The sequence below is a fragment of the Gordionus sp. m RMFG-2023 genome, chromosome 1 (genome assembly GCF_954871325.1).
Source record: "Gordionus sp. m RMFG-2023 chromosome 1, tfGorSpeb1-WG-v2, whole genome shotgun sequence".
NCBI classification, from domain to species: Eukaryota; Metazoa; Nematomorpha; class Gordioida; order Chordodea; family Parachordodidae; genus Gordionus; species Gordionus sp. m RMFG-2023.
The window spans coordinates 50,106,020-50,127,767 of NC_088775.1; positions in this window are offsets into that span (position 1 = coordinate 50,106,020).

A 21,748-nucleotide genomic window follows, 5' to 3' on the forward strand; every position below is an offset into this window, starting at 1 on the left:
AAAATAGAATATACTGTTGTTGGTGAGGAAGATGGTTTAGCGATGGTGGAGAAGTTCTCTTTTCTTTGCTCAATGTGGTTTCGTTTTTGAAGATGATGTTGTAAATTTGCTAGTAGTTTACCGTAAATAACCTGAAATAAAACGTGTAAATTGAAATTATAAAATAGAATTTACTGTTGTTGGTGAGGAAGATGGTTTAGAGATGGTGAAGAAGTTCTCTTTTCTTTGCTCAATGTGGATTCGTTTTTGAAGATGATGTTGTAAATTTGCTAGTAGTTTACCGTAAATAACCTGAAATAAAACGTGTAAATTGAAATTATAAAATAGAATTTATTGTAGTTGGTGAGGAAGATGGTTTAGCGATGGTGGAGAAGTTCTCTTTTCTTTGCTCAATGTGGTTTCGTTTTAGAAGATGATGTTGTAAATTTGCTAGTAGTTTACCGTAAATAACCTGAAATAAAACGTGTAAATTGAAATTATAAAATAGAATATACTGTTGTTGATGGGGAAGATGGATTAGCGATGGTGAAGGAGTTCTCTTTTCTTTCCTCAATGTGGTTTCGTTTTTGAAGATGATGTTGTAAATTTGCTAGTAGTTTGCCGTAAATAACCAGAAATAAAACGTGTAAATTGAAATTATAAAATAGAATTTACTGTTGTTGGTGAGGAAGATGGTTTAGCGATGGTGAAGGAGTTCTCTTTTCTTTGCTCAATGTGGTTTCGTTTTTGAATATGATGTTGTAGATTTGCTAGTAGTTTACAGTAAATAACCTGAAATAAAACGTGTAAATTGGAATTATAAAAAAGAATTTACTGTTGTTGGTGAGGAAGATGGTTTAGCGATGGTGAAGAAGTTCTCTTTTCTTTGCTCAATGTGGTTTCGTTTTTGAAGATGATGTTGTAAATTAACTAGTAGTTTACCGTAAATAACCTGAAATAAAACATGTAAATTGAAATTATAAAATAGAATTTACTGTTGTTGGTGAGGAAGATGGTTTAGCAATGGTGAAGAAATTCTCCTTTCTTTGCTCAATGTGGTTTCGTTTTTGAAGATGATGTTGTAAATTTGCTAGTAGTTTATCGTAAATAACCTGAAATAAAACGTGTAAATTGAAATTATAAAATAGAATTTAGTGTTGTTGGTGAGGAAGATGGTTTAGCAATGGTGAAGGAGTTCTCTTTTCTTTGCTCAATGTGGTTTCGTTTTTGAATATGATGTTGTAGATTTGCTAGTAGTTTACAGTAAATAACCTGAAATAAAACGTGTAAATTGGAATTATAAAAAAGAATTTACTGTTGTTGGTGAGGAAGATGGTTTAGCGATGGTGAAGAAGTTCTCTTTTCTTTGCTCAATGTGGTTTCGTTTTTGAAGATGATGTTGTAAATTAACTAGTAGTTTACCGTAAATAACCTGAAATAAAACATGTAAATTGAAATTATAAAATAGAATTTACTGTTGTTGGTGAGGAAGATGGTTTAGCAATGGTGAAGAAATTCTCCTTTCTTTGCTCAATGTGGTTTCGTTTTTGAAGATGATGTTGTAAATTTGCTAGTAGTTTACCGTAAATAACCTGAAATAAAACGTGTAAATTGAAATTATAAAATAGAATTTAGTGTTGTTGGTGAGGAAGATGGTTTAGCGATGGTGGAGAAGTTCTCTTTTCTTTGCTCAATGTGGTTTCGTTTTAGAAGATGATGTTGTAAATTTGCTAGTAGTTTGCCGTAAATAACCAGAAATAAAACGTGTAAATTGAAATTATAAAATAGAATTTACTGTTGTTGGTGAGGAAGATGGGTTAGAGATGGTGAAGAAGTTCTCTTTTCTTTGCTCAATGTGGTTTCGTTTTTGAAGATGATGTTGTAAATTTGCTAGTAGTTTACCGTAAATAACCTGAAATAAAACGTGTAAATTGAAATTATAAAAAAGAATTTACTGTTGTTGGTGAGGAAGATGGTTTAGCAATGGTGAAGAAATTCTCCTTTCTTGCTCAATGTGGTTTCGTTTTTGAAGATGATGTTGTAAATTAGCTAGTAGTTTACCGTAAATAACCTGAAATAAAACGTGTAAATTGAAATTATAAAATAGAATTTACTGTTGTTGGTGAGGAAGATGGTTTAGCAATGGTGAAGAAATTCTCCTTTCTTTGCTCAATGTGGTTTCGTTTTTGAAGATGATGTTGTAAATTTGCTAGTAGTTTACCGTAAATAACCTAAAATAAAACGTGTAAATTGAAATTATAAAAAAGAATTTACTGTTGTTGGTGAGGAAGATGGTTTAGCGATGGTGAAGGAGTTCTCTTTTCTTTGCTCAATGTGGTTTCGTTTTTGAAGATGATGTTGTAAATTTGCTAGTAGTTTACCGTAAATAACCTGAAATAAAACGTGTAAATTGAAATTATAAAATAGAATTTACTGTTGTTGGTGAGGAAGATGGTTTAGCGATGGTGAAGAAGTTCTCTTTTCTTTGCTCAATGTGGTTTCGTTTTTGAAGATGATGTTGTAAATTTGCTAGTAGTTTACCATAAATAACCTGAAATAAAACGTGTAAATTGAAATTATAAAATAGAATTTACTGTTGTTGGTGAGGAAGATGGTTTAGCGATGGTGAAGGAGTTCTCTTTTCTTTGCTCAATGTGGTTTCGTTTTAGAAGATGATGTTGTAAATTTGCTAGTAGTTTACCGTAAATAACCTGAAATAAAACGTGTAAATTGAAATTATAAAATAGAATTTACTGTTGTTGGTGAGGAAGATGGTTTAGCGATGGTGAAGAAGTTCTCTTTTCTTTGCTCAATGTGGTTTCGTTTTTGAAGATGATGTTGTAAATTTGCTAGTAGTTTACCGTAAATAACCTGAAATAAAACGTGTAAATTCAAATTTTAAAATAGAATTTACTGTTGTTGGTGAGGAAGATGGTTTAGCGATGGTGGAGAAGTTCTCTTTTCTTTGCTCAATGTGGTTTCGTTTTTGAAGATGATGTTGTAAATTAACTAGTAGTTTACCGTAAATAACCTGAAATAAAACATGTAAATTGAAATTATAAAATAGAATTTACTGTTGTTGGTGAGGAAGATGGTTTAGCAATGGTGAAGAAATTCTCCTTTCTTTGCTCAATGTGGTTTCGTTTTTGAAGATGATGTTGTAATTTCCTTGCTCGTAGTTTGCCGTGAATTACCTGAAATAAAAGTAAATTGAAATTATAAAATAGAATTTACTGTAGTTGGTGAGGAAGATGGTTTAGCGATGGTGGAGAAGTTCTCTTTTCTTTGCTCAATGTGGTTTCGTTTTTGAAGATGATGTAATTTCCTTGCTCGTAGTTTAGCGTAAATAACCTGAAATAAAACGCGTAAATTGAAATTATAAAATAGAATTTACTGTTGTTGGTGAGGAAGATGGTTTAGCGATGGTGAAGGAGTTCTCTTTTCTTTGCTCAATGTGGTTTCGTTTTAAAATATGATGTTGTAGATTTGCTAGTAGTTTACAGTAAATAACCTGAAATAAAACGTGTAAATTGAAATTATAAAAAAGAATTTACTGTTGTTGGTGAGGAAGATGGTTTAGCGATGGTGAAGGAGTTCTCTTTTCTTTGCTCAATGTGGTTTCGTTTTAAAATATGATGTTGTAGATTTGCTAGTAGTTTACAGTAAATAACCTGAAATAAAACGTGTAAATTGAAATTATAAAAAAGAATTTACTGTTGTTGGTGAGGAAGATGGTTTAGCGATGGTGAAGAAGTTCTCTTTTCTTTGCTCAATGTGGTTTCGTTTTTGAAGATGATGTTGTAAATTTGCTAGTAGTTTACCGTAAATAACCTGAAATAAAACGTGTAAATTGAAATTATAAAATAGAATTTACTGTTGTTGGTGAGGAAGATGGTTTAGCGATGGTGGAGAAGTTCTCTTTTCTTTGCTCAATGTGGTTTCGTTTTTGAAGATGATGTTGTAATTTCCTTGCTCGTACTTTACCGTAAATAACCTGAAATAAAATGTGTAAATTGAAATTATAAAATAGAATTTAGTGTTGTTGGTGAGGAAGATGGTTTAGCGATGGTGAAGGAGTTCTCTTTTCTTTGCTCAATGTGGTTTCGTTTTTGAAGATGATGTTGTAAATTTGCTAGTAGTTTACCGTAAATAACCTGAAATAAAACGTGTAAATTGAAATTATAAAATAGAATTTACTGTTGTTGGTGAGGAAGATGGTTTAGCGATGGTGAAGAAGTTCTCTTTTCTTTGCTCAATGTGGTTTCGTTTTTGAAGATGATGTTGTAAATTTGCTAGTATTTTACCGTAAATAACCTGAAATAAAACGTGTAAATTTGAAATTATAAAATAGAATTTACTGTTGTTGGTGAGGAAGATGGTTTAGAGATGGTGAAGAAGTTCTCTTTTCTTTGCTCAATGTGGATTCGTTTTTGAAGATGATGTTGTAAATTTGCTAGTAGTTTACCGTAAATAACCTGAAATAAAACGTGTAAATTGAAATTATAAAATAGAATTTACTGTTGTTGGTGAGGAAGATGGTTTAGCGATGGTGGAGAAGTTCTCTTTTCTTTGCTCAATGTGGTTTCGTTTTTGAAGATGATGTTGTAATTTCCTTGCTCGTACTTTACCGTAAATAACCTGAAATAAAACGTGTAAATTGAAATTATAAAATAGAATTTAGTGTTGTTGGTGAGGAAGATGGTTTAGCGATGGTGAAGGAGTTCTCTTTTCTTTGCTCAATGTGGTTTCGTTTTAAAATATGATGTTGTAGATTTGCTAGTAGTTTACAGTAAATAACCTGAAATAAAACGTGTAAATTGAAATTATAAAAAAGAATTTACTGTTGTTGGTGAGGAAGATGGTTTAGCGATGGTGAAGAAGTTCTCTTTTCTTTGCTCAATGTGGTTTCGTTTTTGAAGATGATGTTGTAAATTTGCTAGTAGTTTACCGTAAATAACCTGAAATAAAACGTGTAAATTGAAATTATTAAATAGAATTTACTGTTGTTGGTGAGGAAGATGGTTTAGCGATGGTGAAGAAGTTCTCTTTTCTTTGCTCAATGTGGATTCGTTTTTGAAGATGATGTTGTAAATTTGCTAGTAGTTTACCGTAAATAACCTGAAATAAAACGTGTAAATTGAAATTATAAAATAGAATTTACTGTTGTTGGTGAGGAAGATGGTTTAGCGATGGTGGAGAAGTTCTCTTTTCTTTGCTCAATGTGGTTTCGTTTTTGAAGATGATGTTGTAAATTTGCTAGTAGTTTACCGTAAATAACCTGAAATAAAACGTGTAAATTGAAATTATAAAATAGAATATACTGTTGTTGGTGAGGAAGATGGTTTAGCGATGGTGGAGAAGTTCTCTTTTCTTTGCTCAATGTGGTTTCGTTTTTGAAGATGATGTTGTAAATTTGCTAGTAGTTTACCGTAAATAACCTGAAATAAAACGTGTAAATTGAAATTATAAAATAGAATTTACTGTTGTTGGTGAGGAAGATGGTTTAGAGATGGTGAAGAAGTTCTCTTTTCTTTGCTCAATGTGGATTCGTTTTTGAAGATGATGTTGTAAATTTGCTAGTAGTTTACCGTAAATAACCTGAAATAAAACGTGTAAATTGAAATTATAAAATAGAATTTATTGTAGTTGGTGAGGAAGATGGTTTAGCGATGGTGGAGAAGTTCTCTTTTCTTTGCTCAATGTGGTTTCGTTTTAGAAGATGATGTTGTAAATTTGCTAGTAGTTTACCGTAAATAACCTGAAATAAAACGTGTAAATTGAAATTATAAAATAGAATATACTGTTGTTGGTGGGGAAGATGGATTAGCGATGGTGAAGGAGTTCTCTTTTCTTTCCTCAATGTGGTTTCGTTTTTGAAGATGATGTTGTAAATTTGCTAGTAGTTTGCCGTAAATAACCAGAAATAAAACGTGTAAATTGAAATTATAAAATAGAATTTACTGTTGTTGGTGAGGAAGATGGTTTAGCGATGGTGAAGGAGTTCTCTTTTCTTTGCTCAATGTGGTTTCGTTTTTGAATATGATGTTGTAGATTTGCTAGTAGTTTACAGTAAATAACCTGAAATAAAACGTGTAAATTGGAATTATAAAAAAGAATTTACTGTTGTTGGTGAGGAAGATGGTTTAGCGATGGTGAAGAAGTTCTCTTTTCTTTGCTCAATGTGGTTTCGTTTTTGAAGATGATGTTGTAAATTAACTAGTAGTTTACCGTAAATAACCTGAAATAAAACATGTAAATTGAAATTATAAAATAGAATTTACTGTTGTTGGTGAGGAAGATGGTTTAGCAATGGTGAAGAAATTCTCCTTTCTTTGCTCAATGTGGTTTCGTTTTTGAAGATGATGTTGTAAATTTGCTAGTAGTTTATCGTAAATAACCTGAAATAAAACGTGTAAATTGAAATTATAAAATAGAATTTAGTGTTGTTGGTGAGGAAGATGGTTTAGCAATGGTGAAGGAGTTCTCTTTTCTTTGCTCAATGTGGTTTCGTTTTTGAATATGATGTTGTAGATTTGCTAGTAGTTTACAGTAAATAACCTGAAATAAAACGTGTAAATTGGAATTATAAAAAAGAATTTACTGTTGTTGGTGAGGAAGATGGTTTAGCGATGGTGAAGAAGTTCTCTTTTCTTTGCTCAATGTGGTTTCGTTTTTGAAGATGATGTTGTAAATTAACTAGTAGTTTACCGTAAATAACCTGAAATAAAACATGTAAATTGAAATTATAAAATAGAATTTACTGTTGTTGGTGAGGAAGATGGTTTAGCAATGGTGAAGAAATTCTCCTTTCTTTGCTCAATGTGGTTTCGTTTTTGAAGATGATGTTGTAAATTTGCTAGTAATTTACCGTAAATAACCTGAAATAAAACGTGTAAATTGAAATTATAAAATAGAATTTAGTGTTGTTGGTGAGGAAGATGGTTTAGCGATGGTGGAGAAGTTCTCTTTTCTTTGCTCAATGTGGTTTCGTTTTAGAAGATGATGTTGTAAATTTGCTAGTAGTTTGCCGTAAATAACCAGAAATAAAACGTGTAAATTGAAATTATAAAATAGAATTTAGTGTTGTTGGTGAGGAAGATGGTTTAGCGATGGTGAAGGAGTTCTCTTTTCTTTGCTCAATGTGGTTTCGTTTTAAAATATGATGTTGTAGATTTGCTAGTAGTTTACAGTAAATAACCTGAAATAAAACGTGTAAATTGAAATTATAAAAAAGAATTTACTGTTGTTGGTGAGGAAGATGGTTTAGCGATGGTGAAGAAGTTCTCTTTTCTTTGCTCAATGTGGTTTCGTTTTTGAAGATGATGTTGTAAATTTGCTAGTAGTTTACCGTAAATAACCTGAAATAAAACGTGTAAATTGAAATTATTAAATAGAATTTACTGTTGTTGGTGAGGAAGATGGTTTAGCGATGGTGAAGAAGTTCTCTTTTCTTTGCTCAATGTGGATTCGTTTTTGAAGATGATGTTGTAAATTTGCTAGTAGTTTACCGTAAATAACCTGAAATAAAACGTGTAAATTGAAATTATAAAATAGAATTTACTGTTGTTGGTGAGGAAGATGGTTTAGCGATGGTGGAGAAGTTCTCTTTTCTTTGCTCAATGTGGTTTCGTTTTTGAAGATGATGTTGTAAATTTGCTAGTAGTTTACCGTAAATAACCTGAAATAAAACGTGTAAATTGAAATTATAAAATAGAATATACTGTTGTTGGTGAGGAAGATGGTTTAGCGATGGTGGAGAAGTTCTCTTTTCTTTGCTCAATGTGGTTTCGTTTTTGAAGATGATGTTGTAAATTTGCTAGTAGTTTACCGTAAATAACCTGAAATAAAACGTGTAAATTGAAATTATAAAATAGAATTTACTGTTGTTGGTGAGGAAGATGGTTTAGAGATGGTGAAGAAGTTCTCTTTTCTTTGCTCAATGTGGATTCGTTTTTGAAGATGATGTTGTAAATTTGCTAGTAGTTTACCGTAAATAACCTGAAATAAAACGTGTAAATTGAAATTATAAAATAGAATTTATTGTAGTTGGTGAGGAAGATGGTTTAGCGATGGTGGAGAAGTTCTCTTTTCTTTGCTCAATGTGGTTTCGTTTTAGAAGATGATGTTGTAAATTTGCTAGTAGTTTACCGTAAATAACCTGAAATAAAACGTGTAAATTGAAATTATAAAATAGAATATACTGTTGTTGGTGGGGAAGATGGATTAGCGATGGTGAAGGAGTTCTCTTTTCTTTCCTCAATGTGGTTTCGTTTTTGAAGATGATGTTGTAAATTTGCTAGTAGTTTGCCGTAAATAACCAGAAATAAAACGTGTAAATTGAAATTATAAAATAGAATTTACTGTTGTTGGTGAGGAAGATGGTTTAGCGATGGTGAAGGAGTTCTCTTTTCTTTGCTCAATGTGGTTTCGTTTTTGAATATGATGTTGTAGATTTGCTAGTAGTTTACAGTAAATAACCTGAAATAAAACGTGTAAATTGGAATTATAAAAAAGAATTTACTGTTGTTGGTGAGGAAGATGGTTTAGCGATGGTGAAGAAGTTCTCTTTTCTTTGCTCAATGTGGTTTCGTTTTTGAAGATGATGTTGTAAATTAACTAGTAGTTTACCGTAAATAACCTGAAATAAAACATGTAAATTGAAATTATAAAATAGAATTTACTGTTGTTGGTGAGGAAGATGGTTTAGCAATGGTGAAGAAATTCTCCTTTCTTTGCTCAATGTGGTTTCGTTTTTGAAGATGATGTTGTAAATTTGCTAGTAGTTTATCGTAAATAACCTGAAATAAAACGTGTAAATTGAAATTATAAAATAGAATTTAGTGTTGTTGGTGAGGAAGATGGTTTAGCAATGGTGAAGGAGTTCTCTTTTCTTTGCTCAATGTGGTTTCGTTTTTGAATATGATGTTGTAGATTTGCTAGTAGTTTACAGTAAATAACCTGAAATAAAACGTGTAAATTGGAATTATAAAAAAGAATTTACTGTTGTTGGTGAGGAAGATGGTTTAGCGATGGTGAAGAAGTTCTCTTTTCTTTGCTCAATGTGGTTTCGTTTTTGAAGATGATGTTGTAAATTAACTAGTAGTTTACCGTAAATAACCTGAAATAAAACATGTAAATTGAAATTATAAAATAGAATTTACTGTTGTTGGTGAGGAAGATGGTTTAGCAATGGTGAAGAAATTCTCCTTTCTTTGCTCAATGTGGTTTCGTTTTTGAAGATGATGTTGTAAATTTGCTAGTAATTTACCGTAAATAACCTGAAATAAAACGTGTAAATTGAAATTATAAAATAGAATTTAGTGTTGTTGGTGAGGAAGATGGTTTAGCGATGGTGGAGAAGTTCTCTTTTCTTTGCTCAATGTGGTTTCGTTTTAGAAGATGATGTTGTAAATTTGCTAGTAGTTTGCCGTAAATAACCAGAAATAAAACGTGTAAATTGAAATTATAAAATAGAATTTACTGTTGTTGGTGAGGAAGATGGGTTAGAGATGGTGAAGAAGTTCTCTTTTCTTTGCTCAATGTGGTTTCGTTTTTGAAGATGATGTTGTAAATTTGCTAGTAGTTTACCGTAAATAACCTGAAATAAAACGTGTAAATTGAAATTATAAAAAAGAATTTACTGTTGTTGGTGAGGAAGATGGTTTAGCAATGGTGAAGAAATTCTCCTTTCTTGCTCAATGTGGTTTCGTTTTTGAAGATGATGTTGTAAATTAGCTAGTAGTTTACCGTAAATAACCTGAAATAAAACGTGTAAATTGAAATTATAAAATAGAATTTACTGTTGTTGGTGAGGAAGATGGTTTAGCAATGGTGAAGAAATTCTCCTTTCTTTGCTCAATGTGGTTTCGTTTTTGAAGATGATGTTGTAAATTTGCTAGTAGTTTACCGTAAATAACCTAAAATAAAACGTGTAAATTGAAATTATAAAAAAGAATTTACTGTTGTTGGTGAGGAAGATGGTTTAGCGATGGTGAAGGAGTTCTCTTTTCTTTGCTCAATGTGGTTTCGTTTTTGAAGATGATGTTGTAAATTTGCTAGTAGTTTACCGTAAATAACCTGAAATAAAACGTGTAAATTGAAATTATAAAATAGAATTTACTGTTGTTGGTGAGGAAGATGGTTTAGCGATGGTGGAGAAGTTCTCTTTTCTTTGCTCAATGTGGTTTCGTTTTTGAAGATGATGTTGTAAATTTGCTAGTAGTTTACCGTAAATAACCTGAAATAAAACGTGTAAATTGAAATTATAAAATAGAATATACTGTTGTTGGTGAGGAAGATGGTTTAGCGATGGTGGAGAAGTTCTCTTTTCTTTGCTCAATGTGGTTTCGTTTTTGAAGATGATGTTGTAAATTTGCTAGTAGTTTACCGTAAATAACCTGAAATAAAACGTGTAAATTGAAATTATAAAATAGAATTTACTGTTGTTGGTGAGGAAGATGGTTTAGAGATGGTGAAGAAGTTCTCTTTTCTTTGCTCAATGTGGATTCGTTTTTGAAGATGATGTTGTAAATTTGCTAGTAGTTTACCGTAAATAACCTGAAATAAAACGTGTAAATTGAAATTATAAAATAGAATTTATTGTAGTTGGTGAGGAAGATGGTTTAGCGATGGTGGAGAAGTTCTCTTTTCTTTGCTCAATGTGGTTTCGTTTTAGAAGATGATGTTGTAAATTTGCTAGTAGTTTACCGTAAATAACCTGAAATAAAACGTGTAAATTGAAATTATAAAATAGAATATACTGTTGTTGGTGGGGAAGATGGATTAGCGATGGTGAAGGAGTTCTCTTTTCTTTCCTCAATGTGGTTTCGTTTTTGAAGATGATGTTGTAAATTTGCTAGTAGTTTGCCGTAAATAACCAGAAATAAAACGTGTAAATTGAAATTATAAAATAGAATTTACTGTTGTTGGTGAGGAAGATGGTTTAGCGATGGTGAAGGAGTTCTCTTTTCTTTGCTCAATGTGGTTTCGTTTTTGAATATGATGTTGTAGATTTGCTAGTAGTTTACAGTAAATAACCTGAAATAAAACGTGTAAATTGGAATTATAAAAAAGAATTTACTGTTGTTGGTGAGGAAGATGGTTTAGCGATGGTGAAGAAGTTCTCTTTTCTTTGCTCAATGTGGTTTCGTTTTTGAAGATGATGTTGTAAATTAACTAGTAGTTTACCGTAAATAACCTGAAATAAAACATGTAAATTGAAATTATAAAATAGAATTTACTGTTGTTGGTGAGGAAGATGGTTTAGCAATGGTGAAGAAATTCTCCTTTCTTTGCTCAATGTGGTTTCGTTTTTGAAGATGATGTTGTAAATTTGCTAGTAGTTTATCGTAAATAACCTGAAATAAAACGTGTAAATTGAAATTATAAAATAGAATTTAGTGTTGTTGGTGAGGAAGATGGTTTAGCAATGGTGAAGGAGTTCTCTTTTCTTTGCTCAATGTGGTTTCGTTTTTGAATATGATGTTGTAGATTTGCTAGTAGTTTACAGTAAATAACCTGAAATAAAACGTGTAAATTGGAATTATAAAAAAGAATTTACTGTTGTTGGTGAGGAAGATGGTTTAGCGATGGTGAAGAAGTTCTCTTTTCTTTGCTCAATGTGGTTTCGTTTTTGAAGATGATGTTGTAAATTAACTAGTAGTTTACCGTAAATAACCTGAAATAAAACATGTAAATTGAAATTATAAAATAGAATTTACTGTTGTTGGTGAGGAAGATGGTTTAGCAATGGTGAAGAAATTCTCCTTTCTTTGCTCAATGTGGTTTCGTTTTTGAAGATGATGTTGTAAATTTGCTAGTAGTTTACCGTAAATAACCTGAAATAAAACGTGTAAATTGAAATTATAAAATAGAATTTAGTGTTGTTGGTGAGGAAGATGGTTTAGCGATGGTGGAGAAGTTCTCTTTTCTTTGCTCAATGTGGTTTCGTTTTAGAAGATGATGTTGTAAATTTGCTAGTAGTTTGCCGTAAATAACCAGAAATAAAACGTGTAAATTGAAATTATAAAATAGAATTTACTGTTGTTGGTGAGGAAGATGGGTTAGAGATGGTGAAGAAGTTCTCTTTTCTTTGCTCAATGTGGTTTCGTTTTTGAAGATGATGTTGTAAATTTGCTAGTAGTTTACCGTAAATAACCTGAAATAAAACGTGTAAATTGAAATTATAAAAAAGAATTTACTGTTGTTGGTGAGGAAGATGGTTTAGCAATGGTGAAGGAGTTCTCTTTTCTTTCCTCAATGTGGTTTCGTTTTTGAAGATGATGTTGTAAATTTGCTAGTAGTTTGCCGTAAATAACCAGAAATAAAACGTGTAAATTGAAATTATAAAATAGAATTTACTGTTGTTGGTGAGGAAGATGGTTTAGCGATGGTGAAGGAGTTCTCTTTTCTTTGCTCAATGTGGTTTCGTTTTTGAATATGATGTTGTAGATTTGCTAGTAGTTTACAGTAAATAACCTGAAATAAAACGTGTAAATTGGAATTATAAAAAAGAATTTACTGTTGTTGGTGAGGAAGATGGTTTAGCGATGGTGAAGAAGTTCTCTTTTCTTTGCTCAATGTGGTTTCGTTTTTGAAGATGATGTTGTAAATTAACTAGTAGTTTACCGTAAATAACCTGAAATAAAACATGTAAATTGAAATTATAAAATAGAATTTACTGTTGTTGGTGAGGAAGATGGTTTAGCAATGGTGAAGAAATTCTCCTTTCTTTGCTCAATGTGGTTTCGTTTTTGAAGATGATGTTGTAAATTTGCTAGTAGTTTATCGTAAATAACCTGAAATAAAACGTGTAAATTGAAATTATAAAATAGAATTTAGTGTTGTTGGTGAGGAAGATGGTTTAGCAATGGTGAAGGAGTTCTCTTTTCTTTGCTCAATGTGGTTTCGTTTTTGAATATGATGTTGTAGATTTGCTAGTAGTTTACAGTAAATAACCTGAAATAAAACGTGTAAATTGGAATTATAAAAAAGAATTTACTGTTGTTGGTGAGGAAGATGGTTTAGCGATGGTGAAGAAGTTCTCTTTTCTTTGCTCAATGTGGTTTCGTTTTTGAAGATGATGTTGTAAATTAACTAGTAGTTTACCGTAAATAACCTGAAATAAAACATGTAAATTGAAATTATAAAATAGAATTTACTGTTGTTGGTGAGGAAGATGGTTTAGCAATGGTGAAGAAATTCTCCTTTCTTTGCTCAATGTGGTTTCGTTTTTGAAGATGATGTTGTAAATTTGCTAGTAGTTTACCGTAAATAACCTGAAATAAAACGTGTAAATTGAAATTATAAAATAGAATTTAGTGTTGTTGGTGAGGAAGATGGTTTAGCGATGGTGGAGAAGTTCTCTTTTCTTTGCTCAATGTGGTTTCGTTTTAGAAGATGATGTTGTAAATTTGCTAGTAGTTTGCCGTAAATAACCAGAAATAAAACGTGTAAATTGAAATTATAAAATAGAATTTACTGTTGTTGGTGAGGAAGATGGGTTAGAGATGGTGAAGAAGTTCTCTTTTCTTTGCTCAATGTGGTTTCGTTTTTGAAGATGATGTTGTAAATTTGCTAGTAGTTTACCGTAAATAACCTGAAATAAAACGTGTAAATTGAAATTATAAAAAAGAATTTACTGTTGTTGGTGAGGAAGATGGTTTAGCAATGGTGAAGAAATTCTCCTTTCTTGCTCAATGTGGTTTCGTTTTTGAAGATGATGTTGTAAATTAGCTAGTAGTTTACCGTAAATAACCTGAAATAAAACGTGTAAATTGAAATTATAAAATAGAATTTACTGTTGTTGGTGAGGAAGATGGTTTAGCAATGGTGAAGAAATTCTCCTTTCTTTGCTCAATGTGGTTTCGTTTTTGAAGATGATGTTGTAAATTTGCTAGTAGTTTACCGTAAATAACCTAAAATAAAACGTGTAAATTGAAATTATAAAAAAGAATTTACTGTTGTTGGTGAGGAAGATGGTTTAGCGATGGTGAAGGAGTTCTCTTTTCTTTGCTCAATGTGGTTTCGTTTTTGAAGATGATGTTGTAAATTTGCTAGTAGTTTACCGTAAATAACCTGAAATAAAACGTGTAAATTGAAATTATAAAATAGAATTTACTGTTGTTGGTGAGGAAGATGGTTTAGCGATGGTGGAGAAGTTCTCTTTTCTTTGCTCAATGTGGTTTCGTTTTTGAAGATGATGTTGTAAATTTGCTAGTAGTTTACCGTAAATAACCTGAAATAAAACGTGTAAATTGAAATTATAAAATAGAATATACTGTTGTTGGTGAGGAAGATGGTTTAGCGATGGTGGAGAAGTTCTCTTTTCTTTGCTCAATGTGGTTTCGTTTTTGAAGATGATGTTGTAAATTTGCTAGTAGTTTACCGTAAATAACCTGAAATAAAACGTGTAAATTGAAATTATAAAATAGAATTTACTGTTGTTGGTGAGGAAGATGGTTTAGAGATGGTGAAGAAGTTCTCTTTTCTTTGCTCAATGTGGATTCGTTTTTGAAGATGATGTTGTAAATTTGCTAGTAGTTTACCGTAAATAACCTGAAATAAAACGTGTAAATTGAAATTATAAAATAGAATTTATTGTAGTTGGTGAGGAAGATGGTTTAGCGATGGTGGAGAAGTTCTCTTTTCTTTGCTCAATGTGGTTTCGTTTTAGAAGATGATGTTGTAAATTTGCTAGTAGTTTACCGTAAATAACCTGAAATAAAACGTGTAAATTGAAATTATAAAATAGAATATACTGTTGTTGGTGGGGAAGATGGATTAGCGATGGTGAAGGAGTTCTCTTTTCTTTCCTCAATGTGGTTTCGTTTTTGAAGATGATGTTGTAAATTTGCTAGTAGTTTGCCGTAAATAACCAGAAATAAAACGTGTAAATTGAAATTATAAAATAGAATTTACTGTTGTTGGTGAGGAAGATGGTTTAGCGATGGTGAAGGAGTTCTCTTTTCTTTGCTCAATGTGGTTTCGTTTTTGAATATGATGTTGTAGATTTGCTAGTAGTTTACAGTAAATAACCTGAAATAAAACGTGTAAATTGGAATTATAAAAAAGAATTTACTGTTGTTGGTGAGGAAGATGGTTTAGCGATGGTGAAGAAGTTCTCTTTTCTTTGCTCAATGTGGTTTCGTTTTTGAAGATGATGTTGTAAATTAACTAGTAGTTTACCGTAAATAACCTGAAATAAAACATGTAAATTGAAATTATAAAATAGAATTTACTGTTGTTGGTGAGGAAGATGGTTTAGCAATGGTGAAGAAATTCTCCTTTCTTTGCTCAATGTGGTTTCGTTTTTGAAGATGATGTTGTAAATTTGCTAGTAGTTTATCGTAAATAACCTGAAATAAAACGTGTAAATTGAAATTATAAAATAGAATTTAGTGTTGTTGGTGAGGAAGATGGTTTAGCAATGGTGAAGGAGTTCTCTTTTCTTTGCTCAATGTGGTTTCGTTTTTGAATATGATGTTGTAGATTTGCTAGTAGTTTACAGTAAATAACCTGAAATAAAACGTGTAAATTGGAATTATAAAAAAGAATTTACTGTTGTTGGTGAGGAAGATGGTTTAGCGATGGTGAAGAAGTTCTCTTTTCTTTGCTCAATGTGGTTTCGTTTTTGAAGATGATGTTGTAAATTAACTAGTAGTTTACCGTAAATAACCTGAAATAAAACATGTAAATTGAAATTATAAAATAGAATTTACTGTTGTTGGTGAGGAAGATGGTTTAGCAATGGTGAAGAAATTCTCCTTTCTTTGCTCAATGTGGTTTCGTTTTTGAAGATGATGTTGTAAATTTGCTAGTAGTTTACCGTAAATAACCTGAAATAAAACGTGTAAATTGAAATTATAAAATAGAATTTAGTGTTGTTGGTGAGGAAGATGGTTTAGCGATGGTGGAGAAGTTCTCTTTTCTTTGCTCAATGTGGTTTCGTTTTAGAAGATGATGTTGTAAATTTGCTAGTAGTTTGCCGTAAATAACCAGAAATAAAACGTGTAAATTGAAATTATAAAATAGAATTTACTGTTGTTGGTGAGGAAGATGGGTTAGAGATGGTGAAGAAGTTCTCTTTTCTTTGCTCAATGTGGTTTCGTTTTTGAAGATGATGTTGTAAATTTGCTAGTAGTTTACCGTAAATAACCTGAAATAAAACGTGTAAATTGAAATTATAAAAAAGAATTTACTGTTGTTGGTGAGGAAGATGGTTTAGCAATGGTGAAGAAATTCTCCTTTCTTGCTCAATGTGGTTTCGTTTTTGAAGATGATGTTGTAAATTAGCTAGTAGTTTACCGTAAATAACCTGAAATAAAACGTGTAAATTGAAATTATAAAATAGAATTTACTGTTGTTGGTGAGGAAGATGGTTTAGCAATGGTGAAGAAATTCTCCTTTCTTTGCTCAATGTGGTTTCGTTTTTGAAGATGATGTTGTAAATTTGCTAGTAGTTTACCGTAAATAACCTAAAATAAAACGTGTAAATTGAAATTATAAAAAAGAATTTACTGTTGTTGGTGAGGAAGATGGTTTAGCGATGGTGAAGGAGTTCTCTTTTCTTTGCTCAATGTGGTTTCGTTTTTGAAGATGATGTTGTAAATTTGCTAGTAGTTTACCGTAAATAACCTGAAATAAAACGTGTAAATTGAAATTATAAAATAGAATTTACTGTTGTTGGTGAGGAAGATGGTTTAGCGATGGTGAAGAAGTTCTCTTTTCTTTCCTCAATGTGGTTTCGTTTTTGAAGATGATGTTGTAAATTTGCTAGTAGTTTGCCGTAAATAACCAGAAATAAAACGTGTAAATTGAAATTATAAAATAGAATTTACTGTTGTTGGTGAGGAAGATGGTTTAGCGATGGTGAAGGAGTTCTCTTTTCTTTGCTCAATGTGGTTTCGTTTTTGAATATGATGTTGTAGATTTGCTAGTAGTTTACAGTAAATAACCTGAAATAAAACGTGTAAATTGGAATTATAAAAAAGAATTTACTGTTGTTGGTGAGGAAGATGGTTTAGCGATGGTGAAGAAGTTCTCTTTTCTTTGCTCAATGTGGTTTCGTTTTTGAAGATGATGTTGTAAATTAACTAGTAGTTTACCGTAAATAACCTGAAATAAAACATGTAAATTGAAATTATAAAATAGAATTTACTGTTGTTGGTGAGGAAGATGGTTTAGCAATGGTGAAGAAATTCTCCTTTCTTTGCTCAATGTGGTTTCGTTTTTGAAGATGATGTTGTAAATTTGCTAGTAGTTTATCGTAAATAACCTGAAATAAAACGTGTAAATTGAAATTATAAAATAGAATTTAGTGTTGTTGGTGAGGAAGATGGTTTAGCAATGGTGAAGGAGTTCTCTTTTCTTTGCTCAATGTGGTTTCGTTTTTGAATATGATGTTGTAGATTTGCTAGTAGTTTACAGTAAATAACCTGAAATAAAACGTGTAAATTGGAATTATAAAAAAGAATTTACTGTTGTTGGTGAGGAAGATGGTTTAGCAATGGTGAAGAAATTCTCCTTTCTTTGCTCAATGTGGTTTCGTTTTTGAAGATGATGTTGTAAATTTGCTAGTAGTTTACCGTAAATAACCTAAAATAAAACGTGTAAATTGAAATTATAAAAAAGAATTTACTGTTGTTGGTGAGGAAGATGGTTTAGCGATGGTGAAGGAGTTCTCTTTTCTTTGCTCAATGTGGTTTCGTTTTTGAAGATGATGTTGTAAATTTGCTAGTAGTTTACCGTAAATAACCTGAAATAAAACGTGTAAATTGAAATTATAAAATAGAATTTACTGTTGTTGGTGAGGAAGATGGTTTAGCGATGGTGAAGAAGTTCTCATTTCTTTGCTCAATGTGGTTTCGTTTTTGAAGATGATGTTGTAAATTTGCTAGTAGTTTACCATAAATAACCTGAAATAAAACGTGTAAATTGAAATTATAAAATAGAATTTACTGTTGTTGGTGAGGAAGATGGTTTAGCGATGGTGAAGGAGTTCTCTTTTCTTTGCTCAATGTGGTTTCGTTTTTGAATATGATGTTGTAGATTTGCTAGTAGTTTACAGTAAATAACCTGAAATAAAACGTGTAAATTGGAATTATAAAAAAGAATTTACTGTTGTTGGTGAGGAAGATGGTTTAGCGATGGTGAAGAAGTTCTCTTTTCTTTGCTCAATGTGGTTTCGTTTTTGAAGATGATGTTGTAAATTAACTAGTAGTTTACCGTAAATAACCTGAAATAAAACATGTAAATTGAAATTATAAAATAGAATTTACTGTTGTTGGTGAGGAAGATGGTTTAGCAATGGTGAAGAAATTCTCCTTTCTTTGCTCAATGTGGTTTCGTTTTTGAAGATGATGTTGTAAATTTGCTAGTAGTTTATCGTAAATAACCTGAAATAAAACGTGTAAATTGAAATTATAAAATAGAATTTAGTGTTGTTGGTGAGGAAGATGGTTTAGCAATGGTGAAGGAGTTCTCTTTTCTTTGCTCAATGTGGTTTCGTTTTTGAATATGATGTTGTAGATTTGCTAGTAGTTTACAGTAAATAACCTGAAATAAAACGTGTAAATTGGAATTATAAAAAAGAATTTACTGTTGTTGGTGAGGAAGATGGTTTAGCGATGGTGAAGAAGTTCTCTTTTCTTTGCTCAATGTGGTTTCGTTTTTGAAGATGATGTTGTAAATTAACTAGTAGTTTACCGTAAATAACCTGAAATAAAACATGTAAATTGAAATTATAAAATAGAATTTACTGTTGTTGGTGAGGAAGATGGTTTAGCAATGGTGAAGAAATTCTCCTTTCTTTGCTCAATGTGGTTTCGTTTTTGAAGATGATGTTGTAAATTTGCTAGTAGTTTACCGTAAATAACCTGAAATAAAACGTGTAAATTGAAATTATAAAATAGAATTTAGTGTTGTTGGTGAGGAAGATGGTTTAGCGATGGTGGAGAAGTTCTCTTTTCTTTGCTCAATGTGGTTTCGTTTTAGAAGATGATGTTGTAAATTTGCTAGTAGTTTGCCGTAAATAACCAGAAATAAAACGTGTAAATTGAAATTATAAAATAGAATTTACTGTTGTTGGTGAGGAAGATGGGTTAGAGATGGTGAAGAAGTTCTCTTTTCTTTGCTCAATGTGGTTTCGTTTTTGAAGATGATGTTGTAAATTTGCTAGTAGTTTACCGTAAATAACCTGAAATAAAACGTGTAAATTGAAATTATAAAAAAGAATTTACTGTTGTTGGTGAGGAAGATGGTTTAGCAATGGTGAAGAAATTCTCCTTTCTTGCTCAATGTGGTTTCGTTTTTGAAGATGATGTTGTAAATTAGCTAGTAGTTTACCGTAAATAACCTGAAATAAAACGTGTAAATTGAAATTATAAAATAGAATTTACTGTTGTTGGTGAGGAAGATGGTTTAGCAATGGTGAAGAAATTCTCCTTTCTTTGCTCAATGTGGTTTCGTTTTTGAAGATGATGTTGTAAATTTGCTAGTAGTTTACCGTAAATAACCTAAAATAAAACGTGTAAATTGAAATTATAAAAAAGAATTTACTGTTGTTGGTGAGGAAGATGGTTTAGCGATGGTGAAGGAGTTCTCTTTTCTTTGCTCAATGTGGTTTCGTTTTTGAAGATGATGTTGTAAATTTGCTAGTAGTTTACCGTAAATAACCTGAAATAAAACGTGTAAATTGAAATTATAAAATAGAATTTACTGTTGTTGGTGAGGAAGATGGTTTAGCGATGGTGAAGAAGTTCTCTTTTCTTTGCTCAATGTGGTTTCGTTTTTGAAGATGATGTTGTAAATTTGCTAGTAGTTTACCATAAATAACCTGAAATAAAACGTGTAAATTGAAATTATAAAATAGAATTTACTGTTGTTGGTGAGGAAGATGGTTTAGCGATGGTGAAGGAGTTCTCTTTTCTTTGCTCAATGTGGTTTCGTTTTAGAAGATGATGTTGTAAATTTGCTAGTAGTTTACCGTAAATAACCTGAAATAAAACGTGTAAATTGAAATTATAAAATAGAATTTACTGTTGTTGGTGAGGAAGATGGTTTAGCGATGGTGAAGAAGTTCTCTTTTCTTTGCTCAATGTGGTTTCGTTTTTGAAGATGATGTTGTAAATTTGCTAGTAGTTTACCGTAAATAACCTGAAATAAAACGTGTAAATTCAAATTTTAAAATAGAATTTACTGTTGTTGGTGAGGAAGATGGTTTAGCGATGGTGGAGAAGTTCTCTTTTCTTTGCTCAATGTGGTTTCGTTTTTGAAGATGATGTTGTAAATTAACTAGTAGTTTACCGTAAATAACCTGAAATAAAACATGTAAATTGAAATTATAAAATAGAATTTACTGTTGTTGGTGAGGAAGATGGTTTAGCAATGGTGAAGAAATTCTCCTTTCTTTGCTCAATGTGGTTTCGTTTTTGAAGATGATGTTGTAATTTCCTTGCTCGTAGTTTGCCGTGAATTACCTGAAATAAAAGTAAATTGAAATTATAAAATAGAATTTACTGTAGTTGGTGAGGAAGATGGTTTAGCGATGGTGGAGAAGTTCTCTTTTCTTTGCTCAATGTGGTTTCGTTTTTGAAGATGATGTAATTTCCTTGCTCGTAGTTTAGCGTAAATAACCTGAAATAAAACGCGTAAATTGAAATTATAAAATAGAATTTACTGTTGTTGGTGAGGAAGATGGTTTAGCAATGGTGAAGAAATTCTCCTTTCTTTGCTCAATGTGGTTTCGTTTTTGAAGATGATGTTGTAAATTAGCTAGTAGTTTACCGTAAATAACCTGAAATAAAACGTGTAAATTGAAATTATAAAATAGAATTTACTGTTGTTGGTGAGGAAGATGGTTTAGCAATGGTGAAGAAATTCTCCTTTCTTTGCTCAATGTGGTTTCGTTTTTGAAGATGATGTTGTAAATTTGCTAGTAGTTTACCGTAAATAACCTAAAATAAAACGTGTAAATTGAAATTATAAAAAAGAATTTACTGTTGTTGGTGAGGAAGATGGTTTAGCGATGGTGAAGGAGTTCTCTTTTCTTTGCTCAATGTGGTTTCGTTTTTGAAGATGATGTTGTAAATTTGCTAGTAGTTTACCGTAAATAACCTGAAATAAAACGTGTAAATTGAAATTATAAAATAGAATTTACTGTTGTTGGTGAGGAAGATGGTTTAGCGATGGTGAAGAAGTTCTCTTTTCTTTGCTCAATGTGGTTTCGTTTTTGAAGATGATGTTGTAAATTTGCTAGTAGTTTACCATAAATAACCTGAAATAAAACGTGTAAATTGAAATTATAAAATAGAATTTACTGTTGTTGGTGAGGAAGATGGTTTAGCGATGGTGAAGGAGTTCTCTTTTCTTTGCTCAATGTGGTTTCGTTTTAGAAGATGATGTTGTAAATTTGCTAGTAGTTTACCGTAAATAACCTGAAATAAAACGTGTAAATTGAAATTATAAAATAGAATTTACTGTTGTTGGTGAGGAAGATGGTTTAGCGATGGTGAAGAAGTTCTCTTTTCTTTGCTCAATGTGGTTTCGTTTTTGAAGATGATGTTGTAAATTTGCTAGTAGTTTACCGTAAATAACCTGAAATAAAACGTGTAAATTCAAATTTTAAAATAGAATTTACTGTTGTTGGTGAGGAAGATGGTTTAGCGATGGTGGAGAAGTTCTCTTTTCTTTGCTCAATGTGGTTTCGTTTTTGAAGATGATGTTGTAATTTCCTTGCTCGTAGTTTACCGTAAATAACCTGAAATAAAAC